Source organism: Balaenoptera borealis (genome assembly GCF_965194805.1).
Source record: "Balaenoptera borealis genome assembly, chromosome: 13".
NCBI classification, from domain to species: domain Eukaryota; kingdom Metazoa; phylum Chordata; class Mammalia; order Artiodactyla; family Balaenopteridae; genus Balaenoptera; species Balaenoptera borealis.
The window spans coordinates 48,617,586-48,627,135 of record NC_138870.1 but is presented as its reverse complement, the minus strand read 5'-3'; positions in this window follow the sequence as shown (position 1 = coordinate 48,627,135).

Below are 9,550 nucleotides of genomic sequence, written 5' to 3'. Positions count from 1 at the left end.
GCCACACACAACAAAGAATACAGACTTTACAAAATTAGTTCAGGAAAGTCACTGAACAAACAAACCAAAAAAAAAAGCAGCAGCTTTTGCCCAAAAACAAAGGACAATAACAAACCCAGGTGAGGGTGAGTACGGGGTGGAATCTGACTTCCAGAATTCCCATATTACATTATTTTAAATGTCCCAATTTTAACAAAAAATTATGAGACATGCAAAGAAACAGATGAATAAGGCTTATACAGGATGTGGGGGGTAAGGAGCAATAAATAACAACTGTTCCTAAGGTAGCTGGGTATTGGCCTTACTAGACAAAGACTTTAAATTAACTTAAATAAAGACATTAAAAGACCTAAAGGAACATATATCTACAGAACTAAAGAAGAGTAGAAGAAGAATGTCCTCACCAAAGACAAAATATCAATACACAGAAATTATAAAAAAGAACCAAGTTGAAATTATTGAGTTGAAAAGTACAATAACTGAAATGAAAAATTCAGTAAAGCATTTAGCATATTTGAGTATACAGAAGAAAGAACCCACGACCTTGTCAATAAGCCTTGAAATTATCGAGTCTGACAATACTACAAAGCTACAGTAATCAAAACAGCATGCTATTGGAACAAAAACAGACATATGGACCAATGGAACAGAAAAGAGAGCCCAGAAGTAAACCCACACAACTATGGTCAATTAATCTTCAACAAAGGAGGAAAGAATATACAATGGGAAAAAGACGGTCTTTTCAGCAAGTGGTGTTGGGAAAGTTGGACAGCTGCATGTAAATTAATGAAGTTAGAACACTCTCTCCCACCATACACAAAAATAAACTCAAAATGGTTTCAAGACTGAGACATAAGACATGACACCATAAAACTCCTAGAGGACAACATAGGCAAAACATTCTCTAACATAAATTGTACCAATGTTTTCTTAGGTCAGCTTCCCAAGGCAATAGAAATAAAAACAAAAATAAACAAATGGGACCTAATCAAACTTACCAAGCTTTTGCACAGCAAAGGAAACCATAAACAAGACGAAAAGACAACCCTCAGAATGGGAGAAAATATTTGCAAACAACGCAACAGACAAGGGCTTAATTTCCAAAATATACAAAAAGCTCATACAACTCAACAACAACAAAAAAAAAACAAACAACCCAACTGAGAAATGGGCAGAAGACCTAAATAGACATTTCTCCAAAGAAGAAATACAGATGGCCAATAGACACATAAAAAGATGCTCAACATTGCTAATTATTAGAGAAATGCAAATCAAAACTACAGGGACTTCCCTGGTGGTGCAGTGGTTAAGAACCAACCTGCCAATGTAGGGGACATGGGTATAATCACTGGTCCAGGAAGATCACACATGCCATGGAGCAACTAAGCCCGTGTGCCACAACTACTGAGCCTGCTCTCTAGAGCTCGTGCTCCACAACAAGAGAAGCCACCGCAATGAGAAGCTCATGCACCGCAACAAAGAGTAGCCCTAGCTCACTGCAACTACAGAAAGCCCACACGCAGCAATGAAGACCCAATGCAGCCAAATAAATAAATAAATAAAACTACAATGAGGTATCACCTCACACCAGTCAGAATGGCCATCATTTAAAAATCTACAAATAATAAATGCTGGAAAGGGTGTGGAGAAAAGCAACCCCTCCTACATGGTTGGTGGGAATGTAAGTTGGTGCAGCCACTGTGGAAAACAGTATGGAGTTTCCTCAAAAAACTAACAGTAGAACTACTATATGATCCAGCAATCTCACTCCTGGACTTACATCCACACAAAACTGTAATTCAAAAAGATACATGCACACCTATGTCCACAGCAGCACTACTCAAAATAGCCAAGACATGGAAACAACCAAAATGTCTATTGACAGATGAATGGATAAAGAAGTGTGGTACATATATACAATTGAATACTACTCAACCATAAAAAAGAAAATAATGCCATTTGCAGCAACATGGATGCAACTAGAGATTATCATATTAAATGAAGTAAGTCAGAAAGAGAAAGACAAATACCATATGATATCACTTATTTGTGGAATCTAAAATATGACACAGAGAGGGCAGACAGCAGAAGCAAGAAAAACTACAGTTCTGCAGCTTGTGGACAAAAACCACATTCACAGAAAGATAGACAAGATGAAAAGGCAGAGGGATATGTACCAGATGAAGGAACAAGATAAAACCCCAGAAAAACAACTGAATGAAGTGGAGATAGGCAACCTTCCAGAAAAAGAATTCAGAATAATGATAGTGAAGATGATCCAGGACCTCAGAAAAAGAATGGAGGCAAAGATTGACAAGATGCAAGAAATGTTTAACAAAGACCTAGAAGAATTAAAGAACAATTCATAGCTGCGGAACAGAATAAAGAAAAAAGAATGAAAAGAAATGAAGACAGCCTAAGAGACCTCTGGGACAACATTAAACACAACAACATTCGCATTATAGGGGTCCCAGAAGGAGAAGAGAGAGAGAAAGGACCAGAGAAAATATTTGAAGAGATTGTAGTCGAAAACGTCCCTAACATGGGAAAGGAAATAGCCACCCAAGTCCAGGAAGCACAGAGAGTCCCATACAGGATAAACCCAAGGAGAAACACGCCGAGACACATAGTAGTCAAATTGGCAAAAATTAAAGACAAAGAAAAATTATTGAAAGCAACAAGGGAAAAACGACAAATAACATACAAGGGAACTCCCATAAGGTTAACAGCTGATTTCTCAGCAGAAACTCTACAAGCCAGAAGGGAGTGGCATGATATACTTAAAGTGATGAAAGGGAAGAACATACAACCAAGATTACTCTACCCAGCAAGGATCTCATTTAGATTTTTTTTTTAAACATCTTTATTGAAGTATAATTGCTTCACAGTGGTGTGTTATTTTCTGCTTTATAACAAAGTGAATCAGCTACACATATACACACGTTCCCATATCTCCTCCCTCCTGAATCTCCCTCCCTCCCACCCTCCCCATCCCACCCCCCCAGGCCTCATTTAGATTTGATGGAGAAATCAAAAGCTTTACAGACAAGCAAAAGCTAAGAGAACTCAGCACCACCAAACCGGCTCTACAACAAATGCTAAAGGAACTTCTCTAAGTGGGAAACACAAGAGAAGAAAAGGACCTACAAAAACAAACTCCCCCAAATTAAGAAAATGGTCATAGGAACATACATATCGATAATTACCTTAAACGTGAATGGATTAAATGCTCTAACCAAAAGACATAGGCTTGCTGAATGGATACAAAAACAAGACCCATATATATGCTGCCTACAAGAGACCCACTTCAGGCCTAGGGACACATACAGACTGAAAGTTAGGGGATGGAAAAAGATATTCCATGCAAATGGAAATCAAAAGAAAGATGGAGCAGCTATACTCATATCAGATAAAATAGACTTGAAAATAAAGAATGTTACAAGAGACAAGGAAGGACACTACATAATGATCAAGGGATCAATCCAAGAAGAAGATATAACAATTATAAATATATATGCACCCAACATAGGAGCACTTCAATACATAAGGCAACTGCTAACAGCTATAAAAGAGGAAATCGACAGTAACACAATAATAGTGGGGGACTTTAACACCTCACTTACACCAATGGACAGATCATCCAAAATGAAAATGAATAAGGAAACAGAAGCTTTAAATGACACAATAGACCAGATAGATTTAACTGATATTTATAGGACATTCCATCCAAAAACAGCAGATTACACTTTCTTCTCAAGTGCGCACAGAACATTCTCCAGGATAGATCACATCTTGGGTCACAAATCAAGCCTCAGTAAATTTAAGAAAATTGAAATCATATCAAGCATCTTTTCTGACCACAACGCTATGAGATTAGAAATCAATTACAGGGAAAAAAACGTAAAAAACACAAACACATGGAGGCTAAACAATACGTTACTAAATAACCAAGGGATCACTGAAGAAATCAAAGAGGAAATCAAAAAATACCTAGAGACAAATGACAATGAAAACACGACGATCCAAAACCTATGGGATGCAGCAAAAGCAGTTCTAAGAAGGAAGTTTATAGCTATACAAGCCTATCTAAAGAAACAAGAAAAATCTCAAGTAAACAATCTAACCTTACACCTAAAGAAACTAGAGAAAGAAGAACAAACAAAACCCAAAGTTAGCAGAAGGAAAGAAATCATAAAGATCAGAGCGGAAATAAATGAAATAGAAACAAAGAAAACAGTAGCAAAGATCAATAAAACTAAAAGCTATTTCTTTGAGAAGATAAACAAAATTGATAAGCCATTAGCCAGACTCATCAAGAGAAAGAGGGAGAGGACTCAAATCAATAAAATTAGAAATGAAAAAGGAGAAGTTACAACAGACACCGCAGAAATACAAAGCATCCTAAGAGACTACTACAAGCAACTCTATGCCAATTAAATGGACAACCTGGAAGAAATGGACAAATTCTTAGAAAGGTATAACCTTCCAAAACTGAACCAGGAAGAAAGAGAAACTATGAACAGACCAATCACAAGTAATGAAATTGAAACTGTGATTAAAAATCTTCCAACAAACAAAAGTCCAGGACCAGATGGCTTCACAGGTGAATTCTATCAAACATTTAGAGAAGAGCTAACACCCATCCTTCTCAAACTCTTCCAAAAAATTGCAGAGGAAGGAACACTCCCAAACTCATTCTATGAGACCACCATCACCCTGATACCAAAACCAGACAAAGATACTACAAAAAAAGAAACTTACAGACCAATATCACTGATGAATATAGATGCAAAAATCCTCAACAAAATACTAGCAAACAGGGCTTCCCTGGTGGCTCAGTGGTTGAGAATCCGCCTGCCAATGCAGGGGACATGGGTTCGATCCCTGGTCCGGGAGGATCCCACATGCCGCGGAGCAACTGAGCTCGTGTGCCACAACTGCTGAGCCCGCGTGCCGCAACTACTGAAGCCCGCGCGCCTAGAGCCTGTGCTCTGCAATGAGAGAGGCCACTGCAATGAGAAGTCCGCGCGCCACAACGAGGAGTAGCCCCCACTCACCGCCAACTGGGGAAAGTCCGCGTGCAGCAGCAAAGACCCAACACAGCTAAAAATAAAATTAAATAAATAAATAAATAAATAATTTAAAAAAAAATACTAGCAAACAGAATCCAACAACACATTAAAAGAATCATACATCACAATTAAGTGGGATTTATCCCAAGGATGCAAGGATTCTTCAATATATGCAAATCAATCAATGTGATACACCATATTAACAAATTGAAGAATAAAAACCATATGATCATCTCAGTAGATGCAGAAAAAGCTTTTGACAAAATTCAACACCCATTTATGATAAAAACTCTCCAGAAGGTGGGCACAGAGGGAACCTACCTCAACATAATAAAGGCCATATACGACAAACCCACAGCAAATATCATTCTCAATGGTGAAAAACTGAAATCATTTCCTCTAAGATCAGGAACGAGACAAGGATGTCCACTCTCACCACTATTATTCAACATAGTTTTGGAAGTCCTAGCCACAGCAATCAGAGACGAAAAAGAAATAAAAGGAATCCAAATTGGAAAAGAAGAAGTAAAACTGTCACTATTTGCAGATGACATGGTACTATACAGAGAGAATCCTAAATATGCCACCAGAAAACTACTAGAGCTAATCAATGAATTTGGTAATGTTGCAGGATACAAAATTAGTGCACAGAAATCTCTTGCATTCCTATACAATAATGATGAAAAATCTGAAAGAGAAATTATGGAAACACTCCCATTTACCATTGCAACAAAAAGAATAAAATACCTAAGAATAAACCTACCTAGGGAGACAAAAGACCTGTATGCAGAAAACTATAGGACACTGATGAAAGAAATTAAAGATGATACCAACAGATGGAGAGATATACCATGTTCTTGGACTGGAAGAATCAATATTGTGAAAATGACTATACTACCCAAAGCCATCTACAGATTCAATGCAATCCCTATCAAATTACCAATGGCATTTTTTATGGAACTAGAACAAATCATCTTAAAATTTTTATGGAGACACAGAAGACCCCGAATAGCCAAAGCAGTCTTGAGGGAAAAAAACGGAGCTGGAGGAATCAGACTCCCTGACTTCAGACTATACTACAAAGCTACAGTAATCAAGACAATATGGTACTGGCACAAAAACAGAAACATAGATCAATGGAACAAGATAGAAAGCCCAGAGATAAACCCACGAACCTATGGTCAACTAATCTATGACAAAGGAGGCAAAGATATACAATGGAGAAAAGACATTCTCTTCAATAAGTGGTGCTGGGAAAACTGGACAGCTACATGTAAAAGAATGAAATTAGAACACTCCCTAACACCATACACAAAAATAAACTCAAAATGGATTAGAGACCTAAATGTAACACTGGACACTATAAAACTCTTAGAGGAAAACATAGGAAGAACACTCTTTGACATAAATCACAGCAAGATCTTTTTTGATCCACCTCCTAGAGTAATGGAAATAAAAACAAAAATAAACAAATGGGACCTAATGAAACTTCAAAGCTTTTGCACAGCAAAGTAAACCATAAACAAGACGAAAAGACAACCCTCAGAATGGGAGAAAATATTTGCAAACGAATCAACGGACAAAGGATTAATCTCCAAAACATATAAACAGCTCACTCAGCTCAATATTAAAGAAACAAACAACCCAATCCAAAAATGGGCAGAAGACCTAAATAGACATTTCTCCAAAGAAGACATACAGACAGCCACGAAGCACATGAAAAGATGCTCAACATCACTAATTATTAGAGAAATGCAAATCAAAACTCCAATGAGGTATCACCTCACACCAGTTAGAATGGGCATCATCAGAAAATCTACAAACAACAAATGCTGGAGAGGGTGTGGAGAAAAGGGAACCCTCTTGCATTGTTGGTGGGAATGTAAATTGATACAGCCACTATGGAGAACAATATGGAGGTTCCTTAAAAAACTAAAAATAGAATTACCATATGACCCAACAATCCCACTACTGGGCATATACCCAGAGAAAACCATAATTCAAAAAGACACATGCACCCCAATTTTCATTGCAGCACTATTTACAATAGCCAGGTCATGGAAGCAACCTAAATGCCCATCGACAGACAAATGGATAAAGAAGTTGTGGTACATATATACAATGGAATATTACTCAGCCATAAAAAGGAACGAAATTGAGTCATTTGTTGAGACGTGGATGGATCTAGAGACTGTCATACAGAGTGAAGTAAGTCAGAAAGAGGAAAACAAATATTGTATTTTAACGCATGTATGTGGAACCTAGAAAAATGGTACAGATGAAGCGGGTTGCAGGGCAGAAGTTGAGACACAGATGTAGAGAACAAACGTATGGACACCAAGGGGGGAAAACTGCGGTGGGGTGGGGATGGTGGTGTGCTGAATTGGGCGATTGGGATTGACATGTATACAGTGATGTGTATAAAATTGATGACTGATTAAAAATAAATTAATTAATTAATTAAATGGAAAGGAAGGAATAAGAGGAAGAAATATAAAAGCCAAACCAGTAGACCTAGACACTGATGTCATTGGCAGTGTGTATGGGAAACATTCAGAAATGACCCAAGTTCTCAAGTCTCAGTCATTGCAAGATGGCAAAAGTAAGGAAATCAGGAATAGTTGGTTAGAAAAGGAGGGAAAAATATGAAGGGTGTGGTTTAGGATACGTGGAGCTTGAAGCCCTGAACATACATAGAGACCAGCAGTAAGGGGCTGGAAATGTGGAACTGAGAGAGACCGGGGAAAGGCTGCCATCCTGGTTTGCTCCTACTGCCCTGGCATCACATCCAGTTTCACATTTGTCCCAGACAATAATTTCCCAGTTTGGGCAATAAATTATATGACCACATTATCTCTGAGGGAGAAAGTAAAAAGATTAGGGAAAAGCTCATAGCACAGAACATTGGGCAATGTCCACTGATAGGTAAGAAGAGAAGGAATAAAAACAGTTATGGAAACAGGAAAACACAATCAGAGAAGTAGGAATGTATATTCAGAGACGTGAAGGAGGAGCATGACTGCGGAAAGATGGTCAGCTTTGATGTGATCTTCAGAGGCCCCAGGAGAGAGATTCCATCAAGTGGTGGATTATTAAAGGTCCAATTTTTTTTATTTTGTCATTCAAGAAAGTAACAAGTTAGAGGATAGTTTGTTTTCTAATGCTAAGTATATTTGCTGACTGAGGGGAAGGAACTAGCAGAGATGAATTGGGAGAAGATAGAAGTAAAAGCCAAGATAACGAAAAGAGCGAGGTCTCATAGGAAGTGAGGACAGGAGGGAAGGAAATGGTAGAGACAGGAATTAAAACATATATATAAATGGAGCTTTTCTTAAGAATGGATGAAGGCAGAAAATGTTTGAAGCAATGAGAGGTTACGGTGAGAGAAGAAAGGAAGAGAAAATGAAGGCACTGTCACTCCCTGCAGTCAGGAGTGGCCCTTATTTATCGAGTGTGGTTGTGCCTGACCACTTGGATTCAAATCCCAGCTCTGCCACCAATTCTGTTATTTCGAGCAAGTTATCTGACCTCTCTGTGCTTCTATTTCCTCATCTATAATGAGGATAATCATCATTGCTGTGAGGTTGAGTGTATACAAGCAAAAGTGCTTAGAATAGTAATGCTTACTGAGTGCTTACATAATAAGCACTCAATTGTTATTATTTGCATAGTATTGTTTGTAACCACCCTGCCTCACATGATCACTGGAGCTCCCTAAATGTCCCATGAAAGAATGAAATCAGAATCAAGATAATCTGCTGGAAGCTAGGATGTGTGAAGATTGTTGAAGAATAAAGATCAAGTAGATGAGAATTCTATAATTCTACAGGAGGCAAATTAAAATGACTAATAATCAAGGTCCTGGTTAAGGGGGAGACCCCTAAAGCCAAAGAAAGTTGACGGTGACTGGCAAGTGATAAGGATAAAGGGAAGTCTCGGTAGGTGTAAGGGGATGTGAGGGGAAGAACAGAGCAAGCTAAATGATTAACTCTTCAATATTCCCACATAATGAAATGCCTTAGTTATCCCCATAGGGTCTGGGAGATCACATTAAGACAACACATAACAGAAAAGCATTCGCTGAGTATGCACACACACGGAAACCAGAGGAAGATGCAAAATATCTTTGCTTTCCCATAATGTCATCCTTCAGTTAGTTCAGTCCACCTCAGATAAGCATCTAAAGTTCCACTCTCTCTCTCTGGATTTCCTTCCTCTTCCCTCTCTCTCTGCCCCACTGCATCTCATTGGTCCTTTTCTACCCCCTTCCCCTCCTTCCAAGTCCCAGCTCCACACAAGTGGGCCAATATTCCTGTGTAAAGAGGCTTCAGGACCTTCAAATCTTCCTCGGTTTACATTGACAATATCTTAGAGAAAACTTATTACTACATTAATGAAATCTCTACCTCTTTATTCCAATCTACAAAAGACCCCCTTCATACCTAAGATGAGAAAAGAAATAGAAGGTGACAGGTGCA